Source organism: Scyliorhinus torazame, chromosome 5 (assembly GCF_047496885.1).
Source record: "Scyliorhinus torazame isolate Kashiwa2021f chromosome 5, sScyTor2.1, whole genome shotgun sequence".
Taxonomy (NCBI): domain Eukaryota; kingdom Metazoa; phylum Chordata; class Chondrichthyes; order Carcharhiniformes; family Scyliorhinidae; genus Scyliorhinus; species Scyliorhinus torazame.
Window position 1 is genome coordinate 173,243,755 of NC_092711.1, and position 19,837 is coordinate 173,263,591.

The 19,837-nt window shown below is 46.5% G+C and overlaps 1 long non-coding RNA gene across 1 annotated transcript; it reads left to right on the forward strand.

Annotated features, from left to right (window-relative positions):
• The first annotated feature begins 5,636 nt into the window (after positions 1-5,636).
• Positions 5,637-10,879, forward strand: LOC140422358 (uncharacterized). The gene is made up of 2 exons (XR_011947404.1): positions 5,637-5,948; positions 9,589-10,879. It is a non-coding gene; the product is annotated as an uncharacterized lncRNA (long non-coding RNA).
• The last annotated feature ends 8,958 nt before the right edge of the window (positions 10,880-19,837 follow it).

Here is a 19,837-nt window from a genome sequence, read left to right on the forward strand (position 1 = left end):
CTTCCCACAATGAGAGCAGGTGAACGGCCTCTTCCCAGTGTGAACTCGCTGGTGACGCTTCAAGTGGGATGAATCACTGAATCCCTTCCCACACTGAGAGCAGGCGAACGGCTTCTCCCCAGTGTGAGCTCGCTCATGTTTCCACAGGGTGGATGAATGACCGAATCCCTTCCCACACTGAGAACAGATGAACGGCCTCTCCCCTGTGTGAACCCGCTGGTGTATCTTCAGGCTGGATAACTGAGCGAATCCCTTCCCACACTGAGAGCAGGTGAATGGCCTCTCCCCAGTGTGAATTCGCTGGTGTGTCCGCAGGGTGGATAAATCTCGGAATTCTTTCCCACACTGAGAGCAGTTGAATGGCTTCTCCCCACTGTGAACCCGCTGGTGTGCCTGCAGGTGGGGTGACTGAGTGAATCCTTTCCCACACTGAGAGCAGGTGAATGGCCTCTCCCCTGTGTGAATTCGCTGATGTGACTTCAGGCTGAATAATGCAGTGAATCCCTTCCCACACTGAGAGCAGGTGAATGGCTTCTCCCCAGTGTGAACCCGTTGGTGTGACTTCAGGCTGAATAACGCAGTGAATTCCGTCCCACACTGAGAGCAGGTGAATGGACTCTCCCCAATGTGAATTCGCTGGTGTGTCTTCAGGTTGGATACCTGAGTGAATCCCTTCCCACACTGATCGCAGGTGAACGGCTTCTCCCCAGTGTGAACCCGTTGGTGTGACTTCAGGCTGGATAACGCAGTGAATCCCTTCTCACACTGAGAGCAGGTGAACGGTCTCTCCCCAGTATGAATTCGCTGATGTGACTTCAGGGTGGATGAATGTCTGAATCCCTTCCCACACCGAGAGCAGATAAACGGCTTCTCCACAGTGTGAACTCTTGCATGTGACTTCAGGCTGGATAATTCAGTGAATCCCTTCCCACACACAGAGCAGGTAAATGGCCTCTCTCCAGTGTGACTGCGTCGATGAATCTCCAGCTTAGATCGGACTCTGAATCTCTTCCCACAGACTTCACATTTCCACAGTTTCTCCATGTTTTGGGTCTCGTCGTAACTCTCCAGATCAGATAATCAGTTGAAGCCTTGACTACACACACAACACATGTACAGTCTCTCCCCGCTGTGAATGGTGTTATAAAGAACAAAGAAATGTACAGCACAGGAACAGGCCCTTCGGCCCTCCAAGCCCGTGCCGACCATACTGCCCGACTAAACTACAATCTTCTACACTTCCTGGGTCCGTATCCTTCTATTCCCATCCTATTCATATATTTGTCAAGATGCCCCTTAAATGTCCCTATCGTCCCTGCCTCCACTACCTCCTCCGGTAGTGAGTTCCAGGCACCCACTACCCTCTGCGTAAAAAACTTGCCTCGTACATCTACTCTAAACTTTGCCCCTCTCACCTTAAACCTATGCCCCCTAGTAATTGACCCCTCTACCCTGGGGAAAAGCCTCTGACTATCCACTCTGTCTATGCCCCTCATAATTTTGTATACCTCTATCAGGTCGCCCCTCAACCTCCTTCGTTCCAGTGAGAACAAACCGAGTTTATTCAATCGCTCCTCATAGCTTATGCCCTCCATACCAGGCAACATTCTGGTAAATCTCTTCTGCACCCTCTCTAAAGCCTCCACATCCTTCTGGTAGTGTGGCGACCAGAATTGAACACTATACTCCAAGTGTGGCCTAACTAAGGTTCTATACAGCTGCAACATGACTTGCCAATTCTTATACTCAATGCCCCGGCCAATGAAGGCAAGCATGCCGTATGCCTTCTTGACTACCTTCTCCACCTGTGTAGCCCCTTTCAGTGATCTGTGGACCTGTACTCCTAGATCTCTTTGACTTTCAATACTCTTGAGGGTTCTACCATTCACTGTATATTCCCTACCTGCATTAGCCCTTCCAAAATGCATTACCTCACATTTGTCCAGGTTAAACTCCATCTGCCATCTCTCCGCCCAAGTCTCCAGACAATCTAAATCCTGCTGTATCCTCAGACAGTCCTCATCGCTATCCGCAATTCCACCAACCTTTGTGTCGTCTGCAAACTTACTAATCAGACCAGTTACATTTTCCTCCAAATCATTTATATATACTACAAAGAGCAAAGGTCCCAGCACTGATCCCTGTGGAACACCACTGGTCACAGCCCTCCAATTAGAAAAGCATCCCTCCATTGCTACCCTCTGCCTTCTATGGCCTAGCCAGTTCTGTATCCACCTTGCCAGTTCACCCCTGATCCCGTGTGACTTCACCTTTTGTACTAGTCTACCATGAGGGACCTTGTCAAAGGCCTTACTGAAGTCCATATAGACAACATCTACTGCCCTACCTGCATCAATCATCTTAGTGACCTCCTCGAAAAACTCTATCAAGTTAGTGAGACACGACCTCCCCTTCACAAAACCGTGCTGCCTCTCACTAATACGTCCATTTGCTTCCAAATGGGAGTAGATCCTGTCTCGAAGAATTCTCTCCAGTAATTTCCCTACCACTGAAGTAAGGCTCACCGGCCTGTAGTTCCCGGGATTATCCCTGCCACCCTTCTTAAACAGAGGAACAACATTGGCTATTCTCCAGTCCTCCGGGACATCCCCTGAAGACAGCGAGGATCCAAAGATTTCTGTCAAGGCCTCAGCAATTTCGTCTCCAGCCTCCTTCAGTATTCTGGGGTAGATCCCATCCGGCCCTGGGGACTTATCTACCTTAATATTTTTTAAGACACCCAACACCTCGTCTTTTTGGATCACAATGTGACCCAGGCTATCTACACCCCCTTCTCCAGACTCAACATCTACCAATTCCTTCTCTTTGGTGAAGGAATGTTTTTTCCGGCTGTGTAACTGGTTAAAGCTCTTTCCACAGTCAGTGCACTGGAACACTCTCACTCGGGTGTGTGTGTCTTGGTGCTTTTCCAGTCACAATGATGTTTAAAATCGTCTGTAGCGAACAGAACAGACAAACATTTCTCCTTCTCGATTCAAAGGCCGATGATATTCAGGCCCCGACAAACCGAGCGACTCTGGCAGATCAAGATGTGACTTTTGAGATTTCTGTCTGTAATTCCTCCTCTTCTAATATCCTGTCAAAACAATTTACAAAAGACATCATTGTCAGTAAAGGATAGAAACTCAGAACAGACAATTTTTATTTCTCTGTAACATTTTATCCCCTCTCACTCTGCAAAAGCTGTAAATCTCCATCCCACACACTCTCCCTCCATTCTCACACTGCTCCACAACGAGTGAAGAAATCCCTCCTCATCTCTGCTTTCTCTCCATTTTCCTGCCTGTTATCCATAACCCTCGACTCCCTCGTCATCAGAAATCTGTCTGGGTGGGAACCATGTGATGCGGTGCAGGAGTAGCTGCTTTTCCGCAGATTCTGATGCCACTCATCTAGAATCCGTAATTTATCCCGATTGCCCGACACTCATCTACCTGATCCTTGAATTAATATTTGTTCTCATGTCTCTGGAAGACATTGGGATTAGGTAAGGCAAGATTAAGAAATCCGTCGACAAAAGAGGGAAGGTTGATTCAGTGGAAATGGAGCTGCCTTTTCAACATGGCGGCCTGACCCTCAGGAGGTCTCTCGACCCCGCGCTCTCAGGGACTCTCTCGGAGGTCGACTGCCGACATTCTCCGTGTTATTGACCAGCGGCTGAGTGAGCTGATTCAATACCTCTCATTGAGCTCATGAGGCCGAGCTGCAAAACACCATGAAGAGGCTCATTGATCCCGGGGCTGCGAGGGAGACCGGGAAAGTGAAGGACGTAGGAGGGAATATGGTCTTGGAGCCGATGGGTGAGAATGGGGAGTTTTGGGACTTCTATAGCAAGCTGTACGAGTCAGAACCCCCTGCCGGGGCGGGGGCGATGAGGCAGACCTTAGAGGGGTTGGAGTTCCTGAAGATGGAAGAGGAGCAGGTGGAGGCCCTGGGGGCCCCAATTGCACTGGTAGAAGCATCCTTCACTTTCCCGGTCTCCCTTGCAGTCTCCTGCTTCCTCAACTGGTGCCCTAGCATCCTGCTCGCCTTCTCCCCCTACTCATACACCACCCTTCTTACCCTTCTCAACTGCCCCAGCGCCTTTCCCGTAGATAGAAGCCTAATGGATCGCTGTGTCTATTCGGAATCCTGGATATCCGTTATCCCTTCTTAGTTCCCAAATAACAGAGATCAAGTCTGTGCTTTTTGGCAAAGTTCAGTTGAACTTTGTCAGCTTGTGCCACTGGTAAACTTTGTTTGTCAACACAAGGTTAGGTCAGATTGATTGTCTTTAGCAAATACAGTAGTTGAGTTTTCATTCAATTACAAATTGTGATAATTCTTCAAATTATAATACACAGTATAAAATGACTGAGTGATTTAAAAAAAAGAAAGATGGCGATTTAGCAAAAGCAAGTAAAGGAAATAGGTTTCAGAAAGTGATAGATAGAGGGACTGGAGGTGATGCAACTGGGCAAGGTCCCTGGTCTGGAGGGGTACCTGGTGAAATTTTATAAGAAATTCTCTGGGGTATTGGGGCCAGGGGTGGTAAGGGATTTTAACGAGGCAAGGGAGCTGGTAGTGCTCTCCCAACGTTGTCGCAGGCTTCGATCGCCCTCATTTTGAACCAGGAAAAGGACCTCGAACAATGAAATGAAATGAAAATTGCTTATTGTCACAAGTAGGCTTCAAATTAAGTTACTGTGAAAAGCCCCTAGTCGCCACATTCTGGCACCTGTTCGGGGAGGCTGGAACGGCAATGCGAGTCATACAGACCGATTTCCCTGCTAAATGTAGATGCCAAACTATTGGCTAAGATCTTGGCCTCGAGAATAGAGGATTGTGTCCCAGGGGTGATAGGGGATAACTAGAGGGGTTTGTGAAGGGGAGGCATCTGGCGGCCAACATCAGGAGGCTACTCAATGTGATCACGATACCTCCAGAGGGACGAGAGATAGAGGTGGTGGTCGCCATGGATGCAGAGGTCTTTGATCGAGTGGAGTGGGACTATTTGTGGGAGGTCCTGGGGCGGTTTGGATTTGGACAGTGTTTTGTGGACTGGGTCCGGTTGTTATACCATGCACCGGTGTCGTGTGTACCGACAAACCAATTGAGTTCAGATTATTTCAGGCTGCACGGGGGGACGAGGCAGGGGTGCCCGCTCTCCCTACTGCTGTTTGCCCTGGCTATAGAACCATTTGCGATGGCACTGAGAGCGTCAGGGGATATTGGGATGGTGGACAGTATGAAAGAGACCATTCGTTTAACCAGACAAATAAATGTGTCAAGCTGAGGGAGCAAACGGTGTAAATGTGTTAGAGAGAGACCTGGGCCAACCTTTCCGGAGTCTGCACCCTCCCTGTAATTACTTCCTTTTCCTTCAGTTACTGCAAGTGACCAATTGAAGGTGAGAATGAGAAAATAAAGTGTTTTACTCACAGATGTTGAAGACAGGAGAGCATTTTAGTCTGTGTGAGCTCAGTCTCCATTCACACAAACGCGCGCTGATTGGCTGGAGAACAAGAGTCCTTCCGGTTCTAATTCTTCCCATTGGTCAATACCTCAGCAGGAAGGTCAGGGGTGGGCCTTCTGTCGCAAATGCGCAGCCTCTCCTCTCTCTTGGACATGCGCAGTCCCGTGCAGGGGGAGGGGAAATCATCCAGAGGCTTCTCGCTCTCGCCGCAGCTGTCAGCCGGAGCCGTCAGGCGGTTGCCTGGAAACCTTGCCTCGAGGAGGGGGAACAATGAGTGGGGAGGAGCTGCAGTGTCCGCGCGCCGGACCTGCGCACTGGAACCGTGAGACGTCTCCGCGGATTCCTTTGCGTGCGCCGGAAGAGTTGGTGATCCCCTATCCAATCAGCTCCCCCGTTGTCTGAAGGCAGAAGCTGGACGCTGAGCAAAACTGGGACCTCACAGATGAAAAACGTCCTCCTGTCTCCAACATCTGTGAGTAAAACACTTTCTTTTCTCCTCCTTTCTATTCCTTTTCTCATTCTGACCTTCAATTGGTGACTTGCAGCAACTGAAGGGAAAGGAAGTGAATCCAGGGAGGGTGCAGACTGCAAAGCTTGGCCCAGGTCTCTCCCTCTTAAAGACATTGACATCCTTTGCTCCCTCAGCTTGACACATTTATTTGTCTGGCTAAAAGGATGGTCTCTTTCCCAATGTTCACAATTAAAGGACTGGTTTCTCCAGGCAATGGCTGACATTTAAGGGGACAGTAAATTAATATCAGACAGAGACATGTCTCCTGTTGTTATATGGTAGAGATTAGATATATTATTTATAGTTATGTAATAACGTACATTTATTATTATTTCTAGCCTTGTAATATTGTACTGTAGTTATGTAATATATTTCCGGTTATTAGTCCACGGGGACCAGTGGGGTGTGGGAGTCATTGAATATATTCACGGATGAGTTGGACAGATTTTTAATAAATTGTTATGTTTTAATTCGTTTTGAAACATTGAGTGCAACAGAGTAACAGAAAAAATTGTGGGAAATGGGCACAGAGCAGAACAAGAGATATTGCCAACATAAATCCAAGCAACACATTGCAGAATTAATTTGGAACAAGATATTTGAGTGATGAAATGCCAGATCAATTGAACAACCAGTTAACAGGTTAAAGTAGTGAGTGGGGAAAGAACGTAAGATTATATCACAATTCATAGATTATTATAGAATTTACAGTGCAGAAGGAGGCCATTCGGCCCATCGAGTCTGCACCGGCTCTTGGAAAGAGCACCCTACCCAAGGTCAACACCTTCACCCTATCCCCCAAACCCAGTAACCCCACCCAACACTAAGGGCAATTTTGGACACTAAGGGCAATTTATCATGGCCAATCCACCTAACCTGCACATCTTTGGACTGTGGGAGGAAACCGGAGCACCCGGAGTAAACCCACGCACACGCGGAGGATGTGCAGACTCCGCACAGACAGTGACCCAAGCCGGAATCGAACCTGGGACCCTGGAGCTGTGAAGCAATTGTGCTAACCACAATGCTACCGTGCTGCCCGACCAATCCACTTAGCCTGCACATCTTTGGGTTGTGGGGGCGAAACCCACTCAAACACGGGGAGAATGTGCAACCTCCACACGGACAGCGACCCAGAGCCGGGATCGAACCCGGGACCTCAGCGCCGCGAGGCTGCAGTGCTAATTCAGTTTGTAAACCCAAAAATATTACAAACAGACTAACAGCATAATCAAATTAATATGGTACGAAGTCTTACAACACCAGGTTAAAGTCCAACAGGTTTGTTTCGATGTCATTAGCTTTCGGAGCGCTGCTCCTTCCTCAGGTGAATGAAGAGGTCTGTTCCAGAAACATATATATAGACAAATTCAAAGATGCCAAACAATGCTTGGAATGTGACCATTAGCAGGTGATTAAATCTTTACAGATCTTTACAAATTAATATGAATCACACAACATAGATGACATAGAACTCCTATAGTGCAGAAGGTCATTTGCCCCTTCAAGTCTGCAGTGAGCCTCAGAAAGAGCATTTCACTTTAGACCACGCCCCATCCTATCTTCGTAACCCGGTGCATTGATCATGGTCAACCCACCTAACCTACACATCTTGGACACTAAGGGGCAAATTAGCGTGATCAATCCACTTTCACTGCACATCTTTGGACTGTGGGAGCAAACCAGAGCACCCGGAGGAAACACACATAGAGACGAGGCGAATATGCAAACTCCACACAGACAGCCCCCCAAGACTGGAATTAAACCTGGGTCCCAGGCGCTGAGGTAGCAGTACTAACCACTGTGCCCTACTCTGGGCCTAAGTTAAATTGAATTCACTCATGGAAAGCCCAGGAGGAACAAGTAAGTCAAATTGGAGCCTATGTATTTGAGATAGATTAACTGCCGCCATTAGTTAGGCGACAGAGAGAACAAAAGAACAGATTTTCACGCCACAATCGGGCGTGCTCCATTACCCCCTCCTCCAACTCACTTTACACCACAGGCACCAAAGTCTCCTCAAACTGCTCCTTTCACGGATAAAAGCCCCGTCTGTACCAGAGTAGGATAAAGTCAACAACACATAAACCCTCCCATAATAAGAAAAATACAAAAGAATCACAACCACAATAGATCCAAGGGGACATTCCTCAATAAGACTGAGGACCCGGAGGATTAACCCCACGGCCAGACTGTCGTTACCCTCAGGACATCTTCTCCAAAATGAGAAGAAAAGAAGGGCCAACAAGGGAATGGGGATCGAATGTCCCTCCCGCATTTTAGACCCACCTGTGAAGACCTGCATCCACCATCCACCCTTCAACAATGGTGCCACTCGGTTTTGCCATGATTAACGCTCGGATAATAGAAGACAACGGATAATAAGCACACGGCACATCTACCATAACTGAGATAAGATAATCCGAGTCCCTGCAACACTTGAGGAGAAGATATTCAATGGCGCTCACAGAATAACAACTCCCTTCACCAGGATAAAAGATAACAAATTCAGACAACGAAACAGTGATAAGGAAAGAGTCCAGATTAGAGCCCAAGTTAGTCTGAGCTGCAACCATCCCTCCAAATCCTTGCGCTTCATGGATTTAATGAAGGCAAAGGCAGTAGTCGGATTATCGAAAGTCTTGACGGAGTTGTCGGATACAATTTTCAGGGTCGCTGGTAAAGCGACATAATTCACTCCCGCAGCCTTCAGTTCCCTTCAAACTTCATCGAAGCCTCGATGCTTCGTTTGCGTTGCTGTTGAAAAATCCTGGAAGAAGGAAAATCCTCATTCCTTATGCAGCCAGGTCCCACCTCATCTTACCCGTTTCCAGGACCTACTGCTGTCTTTCAAGTTGTGGAAGTGAATGATTACAGGCCTGGGATGAAAACTATCCTTCGGCCTCAAAGACAGGATCCAATGCCCTTTCTAATTTGAAACACCCAGACTTCACATCCAGCTTGGGAAAACGTGGCAGCCGGTCCTCGAAGAACCTAACGGGAGCTTCACCCTCCACACCTTCTGGCAGGCTGACGACTCGGATGTTCTTTCTCTGACCCTCGGTTCTCCAAGTCCGCCAGGCTTCTCCCACGCCACTCAGCTGGTTCTCCAAGGATTTAATTCTTGCCTCCTCCGAGGAGGCATCTCGCTCAATGTTCAGGATTCTCTCTTCCGGATCGTCGAGCCTCTTCATGGTGTTGTTCAGCTCGGCCTCCTGAGCTGACAGATATTGAGTCAGCACACCCAGCCTCTGGTCAAGAACACGGAGAATGTCGCTGACATAGATCGGCCAATGATCCCACAGAATAAATGAGCAGGTTCGATGGGCCAAATGGCCAACTGCAGCTCCTATTTATTGTGATCTCTGTGCCCAGGACAGGAAGCAGTGAGCATGGATCTGTCAATCAGCCTGAATGAGCACCTTCAGGAGAATTGGGAGGGTGAATATTAGATACAGCAGGGTGAGAATGGAGGGAGAGTGTGTGGGATGGAGATTTTGGGGAATGAGAGAGGAAAGAATGTTATCTAGGAACTAGAATTGTCTGTTCTGAATTTCTATCCTGTATTGACAGTGATGTCTTTTGTAAATTGTTTTTACAGGATATTAGAAGAGGAGGAATTACAGACAGAAATCTCAAACTTCATGTCTCAATCTGGCTGAGCCTCTTAATTCCTTGGAACTGGATATCACCGGACTTTGAATCTCGAAGGAGAAATGTTTGCTCAATCTGTCGGCTTCAAAAGATTTTAACCATCAGTGTGACTGGAAAAGCACCGAGAGACACACAACCGAGTGAGAGTGTTCCAGAGCACTGACTGTGGAAAGAGCTTTAACCAGTTACACAGCCTGAAAAGACATCACACCATTCACAGTGGGGAGAAACTGTACACGTGTTCTGTGTGTGGACGAGGCTTCAACTGATTGTCAAACCTGGAGAGACACCAGGACACCCAAAACATGGGGAAACCGTGGAAATGTGGGCACTGTGGGAAGGGATTTAGTGCTCCATCTCAGCTGGAAGCTCATCGACGCAGTCACACTGGGGAGAGGCCGTTCACCTGCTCTGTGTGTAGGAAGGGATTCATTCAGTTATCCGCCCTGAAGTCACACCAGCGAGTTCACACCGGGGAGAAGCCGTTCACCTGCTCTCAGTGTGAGAAAGGATTCACTACTTCATCTAACCTGCTGACACACCAGCGAGTGCACACTAGGGAGAGGCCGTTCACCTGCTCTCAGTGTGAGAAGGGATTCATTGCTTTATCGAACCTGCTGACACACCAGCGAGTGCACACTGGGGAGAGGCCATTCACCTGCTCTCAGTGTGAGAAGGGATTCACCACTTCATCGAACCTGCTGACACACCAGCGAGTGCACACTGGGGAGAGGCCGTTCACCTGCTCTCAGTGTGAGAAGGGATTCATTGCTTTATCGAACCTGCGGATACATCAGCGAGTTCACACTGGGGTGAGGCCGTTCACCTGCTCTCAGTGTGAGAAGGGATTCACTAGGTTATCCAGCATGCAGATACACCAGCGAATTCACACTGGGGTGAGGCCGTTCACCTGCTCTCAGTGTGAGAAGGGATTCACTCGGTTATCCCACCTGCAGAGACACCAGCGAGTTCACACAGGGGAGAAGGTGTTAACCTGCTCTTCGTGAGAGAAGGTATTCAGATATCCATACACCCTGCAGGAACACTAGCGAGTTCATACCTGGAAGAAGCCATTCACCTGCTCTGAGCAGGGGAGACATTCAGTGATCGGTCCCAACTCCGGAGACACTAGCGAGTTAATTCTGGGGAGAGACCATTCATCTGCTCTCAATGTGGGGAGGGGTTTTGTGATTTGTGACTCCAACAAGTTCACAATAAATTACAGATGTTGGCTCCGCTGTTATTGTTTCTGCTCTCACTGACATCCAGGACTGCATTCTGCTCATTGACATCTGGTGAATGGTGATGATTGGAGGGTTTCTTTCTGCTGGACTGGCCGGTCTAACACCTCTGCCTCTGGTGGGCTGATCATTTTTGAGGCTAGTTGCGATTACCTGGTTCCAAGTTTGTCGAGGAGCACAGAATGAAAAGGTGTTTGCACGTTGGAAGATATTTAGTTCCCAAAGCAGCCATGTTGCCATGAAGATGGGCTATGGTGGTTACAGGGTTCTTTTGTCTAATTTATCTGGGTGTTTCTCGCAGAAGGAAACTGTCATGGTCTGAGGGGCAAGTTGTCTGTGGTAGATTGGGAAATTACAAGAAACATATCACTGAAAGTGGCAACGCAAGTGGATAAGGAGCTAAGAAGGCAGACGGCATGCTTGTCTTCATTGGTCGGGGCATTGAGTTTAAAAATTGGCAAGTCATGCTGCAGCTGTACAGAACCTTAGTTAGGCCACACGTGGAATATTGCCTACAATTCTGGTCACCACATTACCTAAAGGATGTGGAGGCTTTGGAGAGAGTACAGAGGAGTTTTACCAGGATGTTGCCCGGCATGGAGGGTATTAGCTGTGAGGAGAGGTTAGATTAAAGTCAGATTGTTTTCACTAGAGCGACGGAGGTTGAGGGACAACCTGATAAAAGTTTACAAAACTGAGTGGCATGGACAGAGTGGATAGTCAGAAGCTTTTTCCCAGTTTGTAAAAGTCAATTACCAGGTGACATAGGTTTAAGGTGCGAGGGGCAAAGTTTAGCCGAGATGTGCGAGGGAGTTTTTTTTACACAGAGGGTGGTGAGTGCCTGGAACTCGCTGCCGGAGGAGGTGGTGGAAGCAGGTACGATCGTGACGTTTAAGAGGCATCTTGACGAATACATGAATAGAATAGGAATAGACGGATACAGACCCTGGAAGCACAGAAGGTTTTAGTTTAGTCAGACATCATGATCCGAGCAGGCTTGGTGGGCCGAAGGGCCTGTTCCTGTGCTGTACTGTCCTTTGTTCTTTGTTGTTCTTTGAATGCCGATAGACAGGCAACCACTCGCATTTTATTTACATAAAATATAGATACCTTTAAGAAGCAAAAATTAAACAGCAAAATGAAGCTATCGTGACTAACAAGAAATGTTAAAGATTCCATTAGATCAATGGAGGAGGCAATATAGTAGTGAGCCTGGGGATTGGGAACTTGTTTTAGAATTCAGCAAAGGATCAAGAAACTGATGAAGAGAAAATAGAATATGAGAGCAAACTGGGGAGAACTGGAAAAGCTTCTATTGGAATGTGAAAAGGAAAAGATTAGCAAAGACCAATGTGGGTCCATTCCAGGCAGAGACAGGAGAGTTTATAATGGGGAATAAGGAAATGGCAGAGAAACTAAACAATGTGTGTCTGTCTTCACAGAGAAAGATACAGAAATTGTCTGAAAAATATCAGAGAACCAAGGGACCAGTGAGCAGGAGGAACTGAAAGAGATTAGTATTAGTGAGAAAGTAGTACTGGAGAAATTAATGTGGTTGAAAGTTAATAAATTTCCAAAAGCTGCTGCTCTCCATCCCAGAGTGTTGAAAGAGGCGGCTGTAGAGATAGTGGATACATTGGTGATCATCTTTCACAATTCTACAGATTCTGGAATGGTTCCTGCAGATTGGAAGGTGGTAAATGTAACCCCACTATTTAAGGAGGGAGAGAGAAAACGGGGAACCACAAACCCATTAGCCTGATATCAGTAGGAGGGAAAATGCTACATTCTATTATAAAGGATGTGATAACATACGAATTAGGAGCAGGACTAGGCCACTCGGCCCCTCGAGCCTGCTCCACCATTCAATAAGTTCCCGGCTGATCTGATTGAAACCTCAACTCCACAGAGGCCCCTTAGAAAATACGTCTGAGGAAATAGTAAGAATATTCTTTATTATTATAATCTTTATTATTGTCACAAGTAAGCTGACATTAACACTGCAATGAAGTTACTGTGAAAATCCGCTAGTCACCACACTCCAGCACCTGTTCGTGTACACAGAGGGAGAATTCAGAATGTCCAATTCACCTAACAAGCACGTCTTTTGGGACATGTGGGAGGCACCCGGAGGAAACCTACGCAGTTTTGGGGAGGACGTGCAGACTCTGCACAGGCAGTGACCCAAGCCGGGAATTGAACCCGGGTCCCTGGAGCTGTGAAGCAACAGAGCTAACCACTGTGCCTTCATGCTGCTGTGTCAGTTATGGGGAACAAGGAAATGGCCGAGGAGTTAAACAGACATTATGCATCAAGATACTTCGAATATCCCATTAATATTAAAGAATACGGAGGGAGCAATTAAGTACCATCACTGGAGAAGTCGTATTGGACAAACTAATGGGGATAAGATAAGTCCCCTGGATGGCTGCATCCTCGGATCTGCAGGGATAGTGGATTGATTGTAATTTTAAAAAAATCCTTGGATTCTGGAGCAGTACCAGAGGATTGGAAAACTGCCAATGTGACAACCCCCCGATTCAGAATGGGAGGGAGGCATAAAATGAGACACTATAGGACGATTAGCCTAACATTTATTATTTATTTGTTGTTTTTTTTAGCTTAACGTTTATTATTGAAAAAATGTTGGAATAAATGAGGAAGTAATAGCAGCACATTCAGAAAATCTGAAGATATTAAGGCTGAGAGATTTTTAAAAAAATGTAAATTTAGTGTTCCCAATTCATTTTTTCCAATTAAGGGGCAATTTAGCGTGGCCAATCCACCTACCCTGCACATCTTTTGGGTTGTGGGGGCGAAACCCACGCAAACACGAGGAGAATGTGCAAACACCACACGGACAGTGACCCAGAGCCGGGATCGAACCTGGGACCTCGGCGGCGTGAGGCAGCAGTGCTAAACACTGTGTCACCGTGTTGCCCAGCTGAGATAGATTCTTGATCAGTCAGGGAACCGAGGATTACGAGGAAAGGGCAGGAAAGTGAACGTGAGGAATGTTGGTTTCAGCCATGATCCGATTGAAATGTGCAGCAGGCTGGAAGGGCCGAATGGCCTACTCCTATTCCTTATGGTCTTATTCCCACCTACCCCTGATAAATTTTCACCCCCTTGCTTTTCAAGAATCTATCCAGCTCTGCCTTCAAAATATTCACAGACTCTGTTTCCACTGCTCTTTGAGGAAGAGAGTTCTAAAGACTCACAACCCTCTCAGAGAAAAAAGTTCTCCTCTGCCTTAAATGGGCAAGTTATTACTTTTGAAGTGACTCCAATTTCTAGATTCTCCCACAAGAGGAAACATCCTTTCCACATCCACCCTGTCAAGGCCCCTCAGGATCTTTCACGGTTCAATCAAGTCACCGAAACTCCATCGGACACAAGCCCAGCCTGTCCAATCATTCCTCATAAGACCAGCCTCCAATTCCAGGTATGAGTCCAGTAAACCTTCTCTGAACTGCTTCCAACACATTTACATCATTCCTTAAACGAGAGCAATACTGTACACAGTGCTCCAGATGTGGTCTCACCAATGTCCTGTATAACTGAAGCATAACCTCCCTACTTTTGTATTAAATTCCCCTCACAATAAACAATAACATTCCATTAGCTTTCCTAATTACTTGCTGTACCTGTATACTCGCCTTTTGTGATTCATGCTCTTGGACACCCAGATCCCTCTGAATCTCAGAGCTCTGCAATCTCTCACCATTTAGATAATAAGCTTTTATATTCTTCTGGCCAACATGGACAATCACACCTTTTCCCACGTTCTCCAATTGACAGATCTTATTCCACTCATTTAACATCTACCTTTGTAACCTCAATATGTCCTCTTCACAATTTACTTTCCTACCTATCTTTGTATCATTGGAACATAGGAGCAGGAGTTGGCCATTCAGCCCGTCGAGCCTGTTTCATCATTCAATACGATCATGGCTGATCATCCACTTCAATGTCTTTTCCCCCACACTATCCCCATATCCATTTGTGTTATTGGTATTTAGAAATCTGTCTCTGCTTTAAATACACACAGTGACTGAGCTCCCACAGCCCTCTGGGGTAGAGAATTCCAAAGATTTACAACTTGTAGATCTCTGTAGATCAAACCATTGCCCCGTTCTATCCCCATATCCCTGTCAGTTTATTTCCCTCAAAAGCCCATCCAATTTCCCTTTGGAAACATTCCAACATCTCTACTTCTACCCGCATCATAGGAAGTGGCTTCCAGGTATTTCCCACTTTCTTCAAATGCAAATGAGTCTCAGAGAGCACAGAAAGAGGCCATTCTGTCCATTGTTCCCATGCTAGCTCTTTGAATGAGTTATCTAATTAGTCCCATCGCCCGGTGAGTTTCTTTTTCTACAGAATCTGTCCAGTTCCCTTGTTAAAGTTACAGTTGAATTTACTTCCTGCACCTTTGTCAGGCAGTGAATCCCAACAACTCGTTCTGTTTTAAATCGAATAATTTTACGATATGCTGTTTGGATTTTCACGGGGGATTTGAAATGGAGAGAAAGACATGGTTGTTACACAAAATCAAGACTCAGTCTTTATGAGTGATCTTCATGAATGGGAAGAGTGTGAAATACCCAGGTTTGCGGTGCCAAGGTGCCAGTCTGCCAGTGTCAAGGTGCACACGTTCCAGGGGCTGGGCTGGAGAGCCACCCTGCCCTATCCCTGACCACTCAGGGGCCTCCAATGGCCCGGGAACCCCTCAGGTACCGTGATGCCTGGCCCATGTCTGTGTGGGCCAATACTAATCGGCGTCCATGTGACCGATGGGGACTCGGACTCTCCTGCGATCTAACTGGCGCACTTGGATTCGCGCCTTGCGCATCGTGGCCATGAGATTGTGCCCTGATTCTCATTTGCTGTAAAAATGTCAAAGGTTAATTGCTGTGTATGTAAAAAATGCGAAATGAAGATAAATGTACTGGCAAGAGAGACCTTCAAACTCAGATTAGCCTCAACATTTGAAACTGTATGAATAAGGGATTGTATAGAATCAGATAAAGGGATAGTATGTAACAGTTCTATTGTATTCCTGTCTAAGATAATGAGAGAAGGTGGTGTCAGTAATTGGGGATCCAATTAAATTAATCCAGTGACCAAATTGACCAATTGTCATGTTACAACAGGCCCAACTCTGACGTGAGGTAATGGTCACTTTGGGGATAAAAGTAGAGGTTCTGAAGGTCTTCCTTGCTGGAGACTCCTTTACTGAAGACTCCTGAGGCCGAGTTCCAAGGAAATTACTGTCAAAAAAGGAGCCAGAGAGGGTTACGCTTCTACAGACTGACCACCCACATGAAGTTGTAAAAGTCAATGTCTTTTGTTCAGTAAACCTTATTTATTTAATAAACCTATTTTAAAATCTACTATCCAGAGAATTCTGCCTTAGTCTTAATTGGTTAATTTATTAAATGGTAGGTTGGGTGGTGTGGCTGAAAACAATTAATTTCCAGAAAACAAGATCAGATAACCAAAATCTTCAATTTAAAAACTTGCATTTCTATAGCGCCTTTCACAACCACAGGATATCCCAACGTGCTTTCCAGTCAATTAAATATTTTTGAAGTGTCACTGCTGTAATGTAGGAAAAGCAGCAGCCAATTTACACACAGCAAGATCCCACACACAGCAATGTGATAATGAGCAGATGATGTGTTTTTGGTGATGTTGATTGAGGGATAAATATTGACCAGGACACCGGGGATAACTCCCCTGCTCTTCTTCAAAATAGTGGCTGTGGGAACTTTTACACCCACCTGAGAGGGGCAGACAGGGCCTCAGTTTAACATCTTATTTGAAAGAAGGCTGTTCTGACAGTGCAGCACTCCCTCAGTGCTGGGGTGAGAAATGTTGGATGTGATTTTTGTCTTCAGGTGCCTGGACTGGGATTTGATCCCACAACCTTCTGACCTAGACTTAGTGTCAGCCATGGCTCAGTGGGCAGCTCTATCGACAATTCAAAGTTAGAAAGGGAAAGTTACCCTTTAAACGCCCACCCTTTGCCTCCAGTGCCCAAATATAATAATAAAAACCCCAGTATAAATAACATATTTGACTGACAAATGTTGAAGTGTTGATTTAGAGACACAAGTTTTAACTTCCCATTTGAGCCTCGGGCACCTTTCTGTCTCTATTGCTCGTGTCAATGACAGGCAGGAGCTGAGGACTGAATTTAACTGAGAATAACGGGACCTGCACCCCAGTTGAGAAACTGCCAAGGATGTCGCACTAATGGAGGACTGACTGGGAAATGGGCCTCCAACCAATTGTTATATTGATCACTCAGAGCTAAAGAGAAACCCGTCTCTTCAAATACATATACAGGGAAGAGGCTGCAATGAAATCTGTCCCTTTTAACCTGCACAAAAGCAGGAGGCTCAGATTCACAGACTGCAGGAGGAGTCCATTCAGCCCATTGTGTCCCTGCTATCTCTTTGAAAGGACTCTCTGATTTATCCAACTGCTCTGCCCTTTCCCCACAGCCCTGCAAATTCTTCCCTTTCAAGTATTTACTCTTTGGAAATATACAATTGAATCTGATTTCAGACAGATCAGAACAACTCACTGTGTCATAAAATAAAATCTCATCTCCCCTCTGGCTCCTTTGCCAATTACCTCAGAGAGACTCACTTTCTGTTAAAGAGCCTGTCAACCCCTCACCCACTTTCCCTAAAGTGCATCAAACTAATAATGAAAAATCCAGAAAAATCTTAATATTTTTGCTGATAAAAGTTTATTAATGAAACAAAACATGGTTAAAAGACGCAAATTGACTTGGGGATCAAAGACAACCAGAGTAAAAGATGTTCACAATGTTCTGGACCCAAATGGTTTCTCTTTAATTCATCTGTAGCCTGTTCCCTGCCCTCTTTGTGGAACACCTCCGCTCAGTCCACAAGCATGACCCTGACCTTCCACTTGCTGCCATTAGAATTCACCACCTTGCTCTCAGGCTCACATTTCTGTCCTCGGCCTGCTGCAATGTTCCGGAGAAGCCCAACACAAGCTGGATGAACAGCCCCTCATCTTCTGATGAGGCACTTTACAGCTTCTGGACTCAACATTTGAGTTCAACAACTTCAGACCGGAACTCTCCTCCATTTTGATTTGGTTTTTTTACCGGGTGCCAGTCTGCATCACTTCCAGAAGGAGCTGTCCTTTATTCTGCCACTAACATTTACTCTGGACCAATGCTTTGATTCTTTATGACAACCATTACCTCTCCCTTTACCTTTTGTTCCAGGACATTTTTGTCATTTAATCTCAGCCACCCTCGAACCAGTCCCTGACTTTCTCTTTTGTTCTGCCTGACCCTCCCCCAATGAACATTCACCTGAGGAAGGAGCAGTGCTCCGAAAGCTAGTGTTTGAAACAAACCTGTTGGACTTTAACCTGGTGTTGTAAGACTTAAACTCATTCGTGGAAATATACAGGATTCCCCAGGTTCATTGTTCTTTGGGACATTCCTGTCAAACCAACTGTTCACCCACGACAGAGTCTGATGGCCTCTGTCCGTCAATGAGAGGTCAGTTGCACATCAATATCATAGCTCTGTTCTTCTGCATAAGGAGCTTGGCAGCGGTTAGAGAGAGAGAGAGAAAGAATGCGGTTCTGAATAGTTACATACGAGAAGGCTTTGGAAATTGACCAAGAGAGGTCATGAAAGTTGCCACCGAGGCAGGCTTTCGAAAACGGTTATGAACGAATATTCCCAACAGAAGAAAAATTGCTTTGTTAAATGCAAGTATTGCCTTTGCCTGTTTGTGTCAGGGGAAAGAGAGCTGCATGTTCACATAAAGTGTTGCTTAATGAGAACTGACACCTTACATTTAAGAAACTATATGTAATGGGGGGGAGGGAAGGTTAAAACTACAAGAAGTATAACCAAAGCAGGTCAGCATGTGAGAAGAAGTTAGAGGATTTTTGTTGTTTTTTTAATAAATATTTTTATTCTCCTTTTTCACATTTTCTCCCACATTTACACCCATCAACAATAAACAATAATCACCAAGATATGTGAATCCCCATAATAACAACGATCCGCCCACCAACCCCCAAACCTCAGCCCACATGTTTACATAAACAAATGACAAAAAGTAATCAGGGATTACTCGTAGTCACCCTTAATCTACACAGCCCCCCCCCCTCTCACACCACCCACCCACCCCCTCAACTAATGTTCGATGTTATCCAGTTCTTGAAAGTGCATAATAAATAGTGCCCATGACTTGTAGAACCCCTCCGAGCTTCCCCTCAGTTCAAACTTAAACTTCTCAAGGGTCAAGTATGCCAACAGGTCCCCCCGCCATGCCAGGGCACTGGATGGAGAGGCTGCTCTCCATCCCAGCAGGATCCGCCTTTGGGCGATCAACGAGGCGAAGGCTATGATATCTGCCTCCGCTCCCATTTCCAACCCTGGCTGGTCCGACACCCCGAATCTGGCCTCCTGGGGACCCGGGTCCAGTTTCACACGCACCACCTTGGAAATTACCCTAAACACCTCCTTCCGGTACTCCCCTAGCTTTGGACAGGACCAAAACATATGAACGTGATTCACCCTCCCCCACACAACGCTCACACATATCCTCTACTCCTTCAAAAAAATCGCGCCCCCCCCGGCAACGCTCACACACATCCTCTACTCCTTCAAAAAATCGGCTCATCCTCGCCCTCGTGAGGTGCGCTCTATATACCACCTTCAGCTGTATCAGCCCCAACCTCGCACATGAGGTGGAGGCATTCACTCTCCGGAGCACCTCACACCAGGCCCCCTCCTCTATAACCTCTCCCAACTCTTCCTCCCACTTTGCTTTGATCCCTTCCAGTGGTGCCTTATCCTCTTCCAGAATAGCTCCGTACACCGCTGACACTGCCCCCTTCTCCAGTCCCCTTGTCGTCAACACCACCTCCAGCAATGTGGAGCCT